At 34.9% G+C, this 13291-nt stretch overlaps 1 protein-coding gene across 16 annotated transcripts in view; it reads right to left on the bottom strand.

Annotated features, from left to right (window-relative positions):
- The window catches only part of LOC111989760 (proteasome subunit alpha type-2-like), a 41695-nt gene extending 34895 nt beyond the window's left edge, over nucleotides 1-6800 (bottom strand). For 13 of the 16 annotated variants that reach the window (XR_010623442.1, XR_010623437.1, XR_010623431.1 and 10 more), the window contains exons 1-4: nucleotides 6692-6800; nucleotides 5778-5918; nucleotides 2605-2683; nucleotides 1489-1830 (exon numbers count right to left, since the gene is read on the bottom strand). The gene's annotated coding sequence lies outside the window, so the exon portion shown is untranslated. Of the gene's footprint in view, nucleotides 1-1488; nucleotides 1831-2604; nucleotides 2684-3701; nucleotides 3770-5777; nucleotides 5919-6691 lie in introns of those variants that run through there. The other 3 variants (XR_010623432.1, XR_010623436.1, XR_010623438.1) reach the window with 3 other exon arrangements.
- Between the last annotated feature and the right edge of the window lie 6491 nt (nucleotides 6801-13291).

Here is a 13291-nt window from a genome sequence, read left to right as displayed (position 1 = left end):
GATGAGCTTAAGTTCTAAAATGTTGTGAGAAACATGCTGGGCAGTGCAGGAGAAATGCAACCTGAAGTACAAACAATGCAAGCACCAATTATACATTTACCAGCAAGCACCAAGTGAATGTTTAAACTCTTTAACACATAATAATCAGCCAGTAAGCAATAAAGGAAAGAAAATTTTTACATATATGTGCTAAAAAAAAAAGAGAACCAAATTAAACTAGAAAAGTCAACTTTGCCACAACATACATATATCTCAAAAAAAAAACTAAGAAGCACCAAAAAATACATAAAATGAATTGAATGAAATGGGATAATATCATGTTTATGGGAAAAGTAGATTAAAAAATCTAAAAGCATATGGTGAGAAGCCAAATTTGCAGCAACAAACTCTTTAAAAAGTGGAAGCTGACAAAAAGGGACAGGAAATAGCAGACAAACACCAAAATCTATAAAACAAAAAACTGAACAAGGGTTAGAATCACAAAAGATTGAACGTGGTGTCAAGCTTGAAAGACTCATTAGCAAAAAGTGACATCAAGAAGAGAACCAAATCAATCCAGAAACCAAAATCTGTAAAAATATATCTTAACAAGGAATTGTATAGTATCATGTTAGAAGGAATGGTATATCGAAAGAAAAAGTGAGGTAAAAAAGAATTAGAGAGGAGTTAATTCAAGAGTTTACCACAAATAGGAGAATATCAACACTAAATCAATCACAAAACAAACATGCTGACTAGTACTTAAAACTACACAAATACACACAAATTTTGAAACTAGAAAGAAAATAATTCCATATTTACCAGCAACAACAGCATATTGAAAAGAAAAGTGAAATCAAAAGAATCTTATAAGAGAGTGAGTGAATTCAACAAGCTAAGAATCTTAAGCATACAACAATTTAAATGCAGACCCCAAGCCACAGCCCCCCAGGCAGAGGATTATATTAACCTAATACAAACAAAACAAAAACAGAAAAAAAAATCTATTTATCGAGGAGTGATGTTTAGTTATTGAACAAGAGACTCAAAAGCAGAACTGAAAAAAAATAAAATAACAAAAGGCAGAACTCCACCACCAACATATGATTGTTATTTCTAGCCCCCTTCCTCCTCTTACGACTACCCCTGTAAGAATTTGAAAGAAAAAACCTCTAGGTTAGGCAGGGATCAAATTTCAGATCCATACATTTGTTAAACATAGTAGTCTCCACAATGCAATTGCAACCACTAATCTCCCACTGGGATATTTATAATCACTTTGTGACCATGTGCACTTCCCACTGAACTACAAAGGCAATCTGCTTATTATTATTTAATCAGTTTATTTTGTGAAAGTACACCTTCAAAAAGGTAATGCTTTGAAAATATGCACATTCCTTTCTTATGATGAAAATAAACTATGCTGCTTTTTTTTTTTTGGGGGGGGGGGGGGGGGGTAGAGAGAGAGAGAGAAAGATGACACTTCAATTTTAAGGTGGTCAATGAGACCTCTGATATTTCATCCAGTAATTGTTTAAACCCTTCTATTGCAACCTTCTGAGCTGCTCATTTTTCCTTGCGTTCCTCCTCAGCACATGTTTTCACATGGTGTTCATACTATGACCTCCAAGCAGAATAATTTGGAATTGCCTGCAACAGGACAGACATTTCACAATAAAGAAAAGTAAAAAAGAACTACTAAATTAATGCTTGGGTATTACAATCAGTTCTGATGCGCGCCAGCTTCCATTGTTGCTTCCATGCTCCCCCATCACCAATGTGCTAGCCCAAGCTTGGGGCAGACAGTTTCAGTTTCAGCTTATTCCTTGCTCTTAGGAGAGGTGGAAGAGCCTTGACCAAGCCAAGCCATGTCCATGTGAGATTTTGAAACATAAAAGAAGTTATGGTAGAAACATGAGTACACATTTGAGACTCAATTAAAAAGAAGCCCATGCAAATGAAACACGTAATTAATGCAACACTAGGCTGCATCAAGAAAAACCATGAAAGCATGTGATATGAGGCGTCTAACATTTTTAAGTAAGGTAATAAGGACTAACTAGAATGCATATGAAATGGAATACAGTCTATCAATGGATTTATTCTGGTCAAGGAAAATGGGATCACCAATACCATTCAAAAGAATCATGATGCACCCACTTTAGCATCATATTATTGTATTGGCATCTAAATCATATAAAGAGACTACTTTCATCTCTATGAATTTAGTTGACCAAAGAATAAAACTTTTGCGCTACATGCACAAGTGCAGAAAGGATCAATCAGGAAAAGGAATCTCTCCATTTGAAGGGTTGTATCCATTTCATCCATTTCATGGTTCATATTTTATTTTACAAATTTAAAGGTGTATAGATAGACTACAACATCATTTAAAATTTTAAATGATGTGGCAGTCTGTACATTGTTAGATGCAGAAAATGAAATCTGAACCATGAAATGGACAGGATTTGAAATGGAGAGGATCTTGTTCCGATTAATCATATAGAAAAAATGATGATGACAAAAACAAGATAAAAAAACACAATAACAAGCGCCCAAACTATTCTCTTAGACTATGGTATTCTACAATATCATTAAATTTAAAATTCAACAAACAATCTGTACCTTGGTTTTGTTGTTGTGGTAATATTTTTTTCCATCACTTGTTGTGACCATTACCCAATCAGTACCAAATATATTAACCCTGAAGACAAGAAACACCACTCAACTTTACAAGGAAAATTTTTTATGTGCTTTTGGACAGCAAAGATCACCTGCAACAAATCTAATAGTTAAATAAAATAGATCCGGTAAAAAAAAAAAAATAACTAAAGAGACCTTAACAATAATATGGCACTAAATATATCACAGCACTTCCCAAAATTTACAGAAAGCCAGAGGACCAAATTTATAGAGATCAATCTATAATTCAAATCAGGTATTTAGGCTCTTAAATGACAAAGAAGATTGTCAAAAATAATAATAATAAATGGGTCCATACAGTCAAAGAACATAGAAGGAATGACTTGCCTATAGTATCCATGAGATAGAGTATCAATATGCCCAAATCAAAATTTAAATACTTTCTTCTAAAGTTTTGGACAAACAAATATCAAGCATAAAAGAGACAAGCATTTATTTACCAAGAGAGCTTCTTGCCTAGTAGGTCTCTGCAGGTGGAATCTAAAAATGAATTAAGCAGCCATAAAGGGCAAACCTTCAATGGTCAAGCTGTAAAGGGCTAGCCTTAATTACTTTAGCACCCACAACAGCTCCAATTACTTTAACACTCAAACTTCTTTCAATTGACACTTTACTTGATTAGACATATGAATCTTATACCAGAACATCACTTAAAACTCATTTTTCTTTTCTTGTCAATGCCCCTGACACCTTCAACTTTAATTAGAAGGGGAGAGAAGAAAATTTAAGAAAACCTTGACAAAAGAATGAAGGAAAAATCAGACATTGTTAAGAGAAATTTGGACTTTTTGCAGAATTAACCAATAATTAACAAACACCATCTTCATGACCAATTCAGAGGACAGGAGTGGAGGCTATATTCAAAGCCACATAAGAAAGAGAATTCCACAACAAATCTAACGGGGTTCTGTACATGTTCAGTACCATACCACCAAAATCCAAATAAAAAGAAAATTTCAAGGTTGGCTGGGGTAACATACAGCAGGTACAATGCAGAGAGAGAGAGAACAAGAACCTACCATAGGGTGATTAGGCATCAGTTCTAAGATTCTTTGGATCACTCCCAAGAAAAGATGCATCAGACAACAAGCAATAGTAAACTTGGATGCAAGCAAAATTGCTAGGAAATCCAACAAGAAATTTAAACCAGTCAAGACCTACTATAAATGACTAGGCAATATTTTGACCAACCAAACAATTTTTTTTTTTTTTTTTTGGATATGTAATTTTTATTGCCATAAAAAAAATAGACACCCAAGCATATAGGGAGTATACAATTGGGGACCATACGATTAATCACACAAATTACATGAATTTATCAAAACATTAACAGACCATAACGACTGACTATGCAAAACTAAGATCCTACTTATCAAAAAAAAATTGCAAAACTGACATCCATTCCAACAAAATCTTAACCCAACTAAACACAACTTGTGAAGCAAATCTATATAAGACTGCCCTTAAACAACAAAATTACAATATTTCCATATAGCTATGAACCTAAAGAAAGTCAAACTGTCTTATTTTATTAAAAAAAATTGGTACTATTCATGAATATAAATTCCATATATGTCAGGCCTTTTAATCTGACATGTATTATACTACTTACTCTTTAGGATTGCTCAAATGATGACCTTTATTTCTGCAAAAGAAAAAAAATCTCAAGTGGCTTGGTCTAGTCCTTCCTCACTTATTATCAACAGAGACATGGCATACTGATTAACTGATTCAATTCAGTCATTTGATGAAGCCAACAAAGATTGTTTCAGAAATACAGAAGGCCCAAACACATTATTAATCGTTGGCAACCTGAACGTGGAACAATATGGATAAAATCTAGGCAAGGTATTTTTGGTCAAGCCTTTGAGGGCGTTTGGATTGAGATTATTCTCACGGCGCGTTTTCATTTTCACGTTTTGACCTTTTTTTTTTTTTTTTTTTTCAGCCGTGAGAGGGAGCAAAGCGGAACTGTGCGCTACTGTGCGGCTACTGTTCACATGAACAGTAGCCACATTTGTTGACTTCTGGCCATGAACAGTGCATTTGTGCACTGTTCACAGACCCACAAATTTCATTTTTTATCAACTTTTTCATTAAAAATGGGTCCACGGTACTATTTACACATTTAAAAATTATTTTGCTACAGTGTTTTCAGTTTTCAGTTTTCAGTTTCAGCAACAATAAGTTCAATCCAAACGGACCCTTTAAGTTAGAATCAAGCCAGGCAGTTAATCAACATTAGCCATCAACAAGGCCAATGAGCTCTAATTCAAATGGCATTTGCTTCTCCCATACGAGTAGATTGAAGGCGAAGTTGTGGGTTTAAAACCCCATTGGGTGCATGTGAAACTTATCAACCTAAAAACATTGATCATTAAATAGAGAAGTTCTCTGGCTTTAACAACATCAGTTTGAACTTTTATTATTACTTCTAGCATGTCATACAATCATCCAAACAATTGGAAGGTAAAACCATTACACCTGTGACCAAACGTTGTCAAGGATCAATGGCCCAGAGGTATAAAATATCACAAAGTAATCCTTTTATAGTTCAATTTTGTTTTCAATGGGGAATTTAGTGAAATGGGAAGTTGTGAGGAACAACCAAAAACTAAAGTGCCAGTCATGAAGACCTCCAGAGAAATTGTGGGGTTCACACAGCAATTAAGGCCACTAAACAAAAGTATTCAGGGCATACCACAGAACCACTCATAATGACCATGCAAATCCTATTCCTACCTATAGCAATGTTTCTCTAATCTCTTGTTCCCCCTTTTTTTATTGATATTTTTGTTGGGGAGGGAAATGGGGAGTGCAAAAGTTTTCCTAAATCATTCTGGTATGCCCATCTCTAATTCACTACTCTTGGTGATTACTGAGTAGAGACAAATCAACAGCAATAAATAATCCATGATAGTATCTTCTATAGCATATTAACAAGCATACGGATGCTGAAACCAGCAAATTGAAATACAGAACTAGATGCTAACTGTTGCAAGCTTCCAGAAGGGGTGGGAGCATTTGGAAGCAAGCACACTGTATGAGAATGAAGGTGCAGGAATTACAAAGCCAGGTGCATTAGCATATCTTACTTGGGCAGGTCCTTGCATTAAACCAGGTGTACCTGCACCCGGAGCAGAAGCAGCAGCAATTGGAGTTGAAAGGCCGCTGCTAGATGACACTCCAATAGGCAAACCAGATACAGGTGCTTGAGAAGTTGGTTGCTGCATTTCCTGTGTTAACCAAGCTAAGAATCTTAAGCATACAATCCGTCCGTCCGTCCCACACACCAAGTATGCATATGTATATATATGGTTAAAAAGAGAGTTTTAATTTTGAAGGCTTGGGAACCACCAAATAAGGAAAAAAAAGGAATGTGCATCTTTTCAAAGAAGGTGTACTTTTACACAATAATAAGCAGATTGCCTCTGTAGTGCACATGATCACAAAGTGATTATAAATAAATATCCCAGTGGTTGCAATTGCATTGTGTAGAAGACTATTATGTTTAACAAATGTATGGGTCAGCCTAACCTAGAGGTTTTTTCTTTCAAATTCTTACAGGGGTAGTCAGTAAGAGGAAGGTGTAGAAATAACGATAATACGGTTTGGCTATTAGTTATTATATATAATCATATACATACAAAATTAATATAAAGCAAAAAACTGATTAAATTTTAAAGCAGAAAACCAATTAAACAAGTGTGTCTCTCTCAAGTTTATGAGGTGATTTCAAATCAGGGCACAAATCAGACTTTTATATGATCTTTGACAACCTCTCTCAATTTTTCTAATATTCTAGCAAAATCGACACAAGCAAATTAAAACCCTAAATAAAAATCTGTAAAACTTAAGGAAAGGACAGATATTTCAATAAAAATACCAACTACAGCGGCCAAAGTTTCTCTAAGAATTCCTGTACCAAACAAAAAATTAAAAAAATAAAATAAAAAATGTCTAATTTTATTGAAGCGGAAAGAAAAAAGATAGGGAAAGAGATACTAACCAGAGAACAGACGAAAAGGTTCTCAAAACTCGCTTCACTGACTCAGTAGGCCATGGCGACACTACTCGTTGCCTGTCTGCATGCCTAAATGGTAAATGCATGATACCCTTATACCAATACCCACTGTGCCACTTAAAAACGGTACGCTTTGCTTCCTTTGGTGGAAAATGGAATTGTATGGAAAATTTTAAATTCCCTAAACTACCCCCTAAAATTTGAATTTTATAGCTGAGTTTCATAATTTCAATTTTAACCCTGAGTATATTTGCTTTTTTTTTTTTTAAGAAAAAGATTTGCTTTTAAGTCATACAATAAAATGTCACTGATGGTTATATAAGAGATCTGGAGTTCAATCCCTGCCTACACCAAAAACTGATTGGTGTCTTGGCCTGATGATAAAAAGTTATCATCAGGAGTAGACGTCATAGGTTAAAACTCTCTCAAAAAAAAAAAAAATGTCATTTTCATTATCTCATGTCAATAAATTATTTAAAGTTTTCTTAGGTTACAAAGATTGAGAAATGCCACAACATTTTCACAACAAATTCTAAGTGAAAAGTTGTTAATGGTTGTTATTGTTGGAGCAAAAAAGTAAATTCAATAGTAGGTTCAAATTTGAACCAATAACAACTAACCATCTATGATTTTCTTTTTTTTTAGAATCAACCATCTATTATTTGTTGTGAAAATGTTATGGTCGTAGCACCTCTCTACAAAAATAACGTGACATAAAGAAAATAATGTGATGTCATTTTATTACACGTGGCAAGCTTATGTGACACTTACTCTCTGATTGCTTTAAAATAAATATATTTTCCAAAAAATGTTATCTCATTTTCAGGTGCTTGTTTGCATGTAAATAGACGAGGAATTGCTAATGCAAACGTAATATAAATCTAGAGGATAAAATCCAAATTATAAAATTTTAGAGTATAAAATCCAAAGCCCTTCAAACTTTAGGTGTGTAGTTTGCACTTTAACCTTGATTTTTTTTTTCTTTTCGTGTGGTGGAAATGAGGGAGGATACAAAAGGGTGTGTGTGGAGGGGAGGATTTAAACCCTAAACGTCTCTTTTGAAAATATCAGAATGTGACAACCAGTTGAGCTATAAGACTCTAGGTTATTTTTCCCAATCATTTTCTATCCTTTTATGATACAAGAATATCGAATAAAAGAGCCAACAAACCCAACTCATGCTGTCTTACAAACCCAAATAAAGGAATCCTACGACTTGGACTTGGAGGCCTAATTCTAGCTCAATTATCCATAAATTGGTCCTACTAGCCAAAGTCCATTAAGTATGGTCATACAATGTTTATTTAGTCAATGTTGATGTATGCTAGAGTAATAATTTAGGGTAAAATACTATTTTAAGAATGTTCATTTTTCGTCTCTAAACTATTAAAAAAGTTTATATTTCATCCTTAAACTATTGAAAATGTTTATTTATGTCCTTAAATTTTACTAGAAACTTGTTTTTCATCCCTAAACTATTGAAAAAATTATTTTTTCATCCTTATTTTTGTCTTTATATTATTCAAAAAACTCTTTACAAAGTTTAGAGATGAAAAAAGAACTTTTTAAAGTTTATGGACAAAAAACAAACTTTTAATAAAGTTTAGGGACCAAAATAGTATTTTACCCAATAATTTATTTTCATTTGTATTTTAGATGTCGTGGAAATCATGGAGTCATTTAATTCTGATGGGGACTAAGTTAAGGATATCCATCCATAGTGGTCATCCACAGTCACCACACCCATAACTTAATCACATCCAGAAAGCCTTAAGAAGAGGAGAACAAGGACATTGTACTTAGGAACAATACATGTCCCTTTGTAACAAGACTAGGTTAGTTGTCCATAGCACAAAAGTAAGGACGACCAAATAACACTTGGTGAATTCTACAAAAGAACTCATAAAGTTCCTTATTATCTAACCATAGTATGCTACTTTCAAAACGTGGAAGGAGTTCCTCGAAATTCGTTCCATGTACTCCATTTACCCATTTTCTCCATTAACTACTCACATCGCCCACAATGGTGGTAGATCCGAACAAGTAGACTCACTCTAAACTCTCTATAAAAGAAGCAAGTCTCATTCACTTGAGGTAAGTTCTACTATTCACAATTTCTCATCCTTGTGTTCTAGAAATAAAACTGACTTAATCAGCAAAGGATCCTTGGCCAGGTTACACCAGTCACCCTTAACAGTTCTTTCTTTCTTTTCAAGATCAAAGAGCCGCCACCATAGTTCAAAGTATTCTAGCCTACTAATTTTCGTGCATCATCAGTTGGAGCCGTCTGTGGGGAAGACGAGTTAGTTAATTTTCTAAGTATTAACTTCTTAGATTTCTAAGACAAAATGGCTGCATGGTTCGAACTAAGCCAATGACCACTAGTCCAGGACAACAGGAGAGTAGAAACACCTCCAGTCACCCAAACCGTGCACTAGCACCCCCATGACCATCCAACAACAGTTACAATCCATGGCAACAGCAATGGCAACTGACTCAACAAAACAAGAAGTTAACTAGAGAAGTTAATAGATAGTGTCAATAGTGACGTGGTGAAGAACAAGGCCAGAATTCAGAGAATGAAGGGGTTAAGAATAATGCTGAAGGAGACCAGTCCAGAGGTACCATTACTCGAAGAGTACCACATTTGGAAAGGGAGATGGACCAGATGAAAAGAGCCATGGAAGAGATGAATGATTCCACGAGGAGAGCAAATCATGTGAATGACCTCGTCCACAGGACTGATTCCCCCTTCATTGTGTCTATCACGAGTCATCTCTTACCTTCCAAGTTCAAAATGCCTACCTTAGTCTCATATAATGGGACACGTGATCCTTGTAATCACATTGCCATGTTCAAGACAACCATGCATCTCCAAGGTGTTCCAGACGAAATCATGTGCAGAGCCTTTCCTACTACATTGAAAGGCCCGACCAGAGTATGGTTTGGTAAACTACCACCAAACACCATAACTTTAATACATGAGTTAAGTAAGTTGTTCGTCAACAACTTAGTAGGGGGACAAAGGTAGAAGCGTTCCTCGTCCAGCTTGTTAAACATAGAATATGGAGAAAACGAAAGTCTATGTACTTTCATTAACCGTTTTAACAGAGAAGCCCTGTTGGTGGATGAGATGGATGACAAGATCCTCTTAGCAGCTTTCTACAATGGTGTCAGTTTAGACTGTTTTATCCATAAGTTGTACAACTAGGAGCCGCAGACAATGCTTGAATTGATACATTTAGCCCAAAGTTTCATGAACGCAGAAGACGCAATCACTGCCAAGAAAAAGAAGAAAGGTGAACGGTTGGACAATGGTTATATACATCATCTAAAGTAAGGTCCTCATCCAAAGAAAGCCAAAGTAGGGGAGAAAAGGGATCACGATGGCAAGAAGGCAGGGTCATCCTCAGGACGATACTCCAACTACACTCCCTTGAATACTCTGCTTGACCAAGTGTTAATGCAGATCAAAGACGATCCATCCTTGAAGTGACTCGAGAGGATGAAAGGTGATCCTAGCAAGAGAAACAAATGCAAGTACTGTCGTTTTCACCGCAACTATAGACATGATACGGACGAATGCTATAACTTGAAGCAGCAGATTGAAGCTCTCATTAAGAAAGGAAAGTTACAAAAAAAAAAAAAAAAAAAAAACTTTCTTGGGCAAGACCATAAGGACGAGAGACAACCAATGAAAGACAAAGCAGAAGAGCCAACACGTCAACTACTTGGAGAAATAAGGATCATTGTGGGGGGTACATCAACAGGAAGCTTGTCCAAAGTTAAGAAGACCTATTTACGGGAAATCCAAAATGTTCAAATATCTGGACGACCGTCGAGGATGATCAGAGCAGATGAACCAGCCATTGTTTTCATGAACGAGGATGCAAGACAGCTGCACCATCCTCATGAAAATGCAATAGTCATTACTTTGGCAATTGCAAATTATACAACTAGAAGGGTGTTAATAGATAATGGGAGTTCAGCAGACATCCTCTACTATCCAACCTTCTAGCAAATGGAGATTAACAAGGAATTACTTCATCCAATGAATGTGCCATTGATTGGGTTTGGAGAAATGAAGGTTCTACTAGTAGGCACCATCTCCTTGCCAGTCGTGGTTGGCTTTTACCCACGGTAAATGAATAAGGAAGTAAATTTCCTTGTTGTAGACTGTTCATCCTCGTATAATGCCATTATTGGATGACCAACTTTGAATAGTTGGAGGGTTGCAACACCCACCTACTACTTGTCTGTCAAGTTCCCAATAGAGTATGGCATTGGAGAAGTACAAGGAGATCAATTAGCTACTAGAGAATGTTACTTAGCAATGTTAGCCACGAGCAGATGCAGACAATGAACATTGAAGAAAGAAGAACATTGGCTAAGCCAATTGAGGTATTGGAAGATTAACTGTTGGACGAGTCTAACTCAGAGAAATTTACCAGGATTAGGACCAATATGGGGGAGAAGACGAAGCAGGATCTCGTTGGATTCCTCAAAAAGAGCACAAATGTTTTTGCTTGAGCCACGTGTCAACTTCCTTGGTACATCCCCTGAATATTCCTTTAATAAGTAATTAATGATTAAAGAAACAATGATGGCATGGACGACACAAAGACAAGGGGGCAACTCATGGGGACTAAGTTAAGGATATTCGTCCATGGTGGTCATCCATAGTCACCACATCCAGAAAACCTTAAGAAGAGAAGAACAAAGACATTGTACTTAGGAACAATACATGTCCCTTTGTAACAAGACCAGGTTAGTCGTCCATAGCACAAAAGTAAGGACGACCAAATAACACTTGGTGAATTCTACAAAAGAACTTCTCATAAAGTTCCTTATGATCTAACCATAGTATGCTACTATCAAAACGTGGAAGGAGTTCCTCGTAATTTGCTCCATGTACTCCATTCACCCATTTTCTCCATTAACTACTCACATCACCCACGATGGTGCTGGATCCAAACAAGTAGACCTACTCCAAACTCTCTATAAAAGAAGCAAGTCCCATTCACTCGAGGTAAGTTCTACTATTCACAATTTTTCATCCTTGTGTTTTAGAGAGAAAATTGATTTAACTGTTGGAGGGTCCTTAGCCGGGTTACACTAGTCACCCTTAACAGTTCTTTATTTATTTTTAGGATCAAAGAACCACCACCATAGTTCGAAGTATTCCAGCCTACTGATTTTCGTACATCATCAAATTCTATTTAATTCTCCCATGTTCAAAGGGTTGTTCAGAACTCTATAAATGGATGTTCATGTAATTGGAATGAAGCCATTAGACTGTGAGTTTTTTACCAAAGTTCCAAGTGGCACTTATTTCCTATACAACACTGCCGATTGACACTTTTGTCTCTATGTAAAAGTGTCATTTTTTGTTGAATTTTCAGATCTGCAAATGTTTATATATTTTGGCTATAACTGTTGACTCATACATCTAATTTAGGTGAAATGAGTGGTTTTAGAAAGATAATTCAAAATGCAACAATTTTTGTTGAAATAGATTTTTTTCCTAATTTTTCACATTTAGAGCACCAACATTAGTGAATGCAAAATATTATAAGAATTCATTTTTGCACATTTAACCCCAAAAATTACTCACATTAGTTTAGCGAAACTTGTGTGAAATAGCATCAAAGCTACAATAACCGTGCAAATATACAATGTTACTATTGATGCATAAATAGATAAAGAAATAATAAAAATATGAGAGAGAGAGAGAGAGAGAGAGAGAGAGAGAGAGAGAGAGAGAGAGAGAGAGAGAGAGAGAGAGAGTATAATTTAATAAAATGTAGAATAAAATAGGTAATATTTTTTAAGAAGAAGTAAAATAGATAATTGATATAGAATGTTTTGAAAAGTGGTTTTATAAAATAGAAAAAAATTGTTTTTATTCTTAAATAGATAAGAGTTTTTGCATGAGCTAATGGTAATGCTTTTACCATCCCAAATTGCCTCCACATGGTAATGCTTTTACTATCCCAAATTGCCTCCACAATATGAGTTTGAATACTATTTTTCAAATTTTGTACATTTTTAACTTGATTTGTTTAAAGATAATTACAAACATTATAATGCACAAATTTCCCAATTTGAACCTTGTTATCTACGCATAAAAAATACAAAATTCAATCACTTTTTTCTTTACCTTTTTTATAATTATAAAATTAAAATCCAAGCATAATTCAGTAAAAAAATCCTAATCATATTCTATGATCACACAAAAGTAGCCTATCAAAAGATAAATGAAATTATGGTAATTACACAAGTAGAAAGGAACCCTTATTCTCAATAAATTCCACAAGAAATATTAAATGAAACCAAAATTACAAAATAATCAATCAATTTTCAGCATAATAGTAAAAAATAATAATATTTTCCAATATTCAAGAGATTAAGATTTTATTTGAGGACAACAATCAACAACAAATTATCAGAAAGCAAAGAAGGCAACACTTGAGAGGAGACAAATTAAGACCGCAATAACAAGAAGAAATTAAATCTGAGTTTGTAAAAATAAAGAGTAGCATTATTTTTTTATTAATTATTGTTTTACACAGCTGTAACAAAGCT

This window comes from Quercus suber, unplaced genomic scaffold, assembly GCF_002906115.3.
Source record: "Quercus suber isolate HL8 unplaced genomic scaffold, Cork oak 2.0 scaffold_333, whole genome shotgun sequence".
Taxonomy (NCBI): Eukaryota; Viridiplantae; Streptophyta; class Magnoliopsida; order Fagales; family Fagaceae; genus Quercus; species Quercus suber.
The sequence above is the reverse complement of the archived record's forward strand: the minus strand, read 5'-3'. Positions and strand labels throughout refer to the sequence as shown.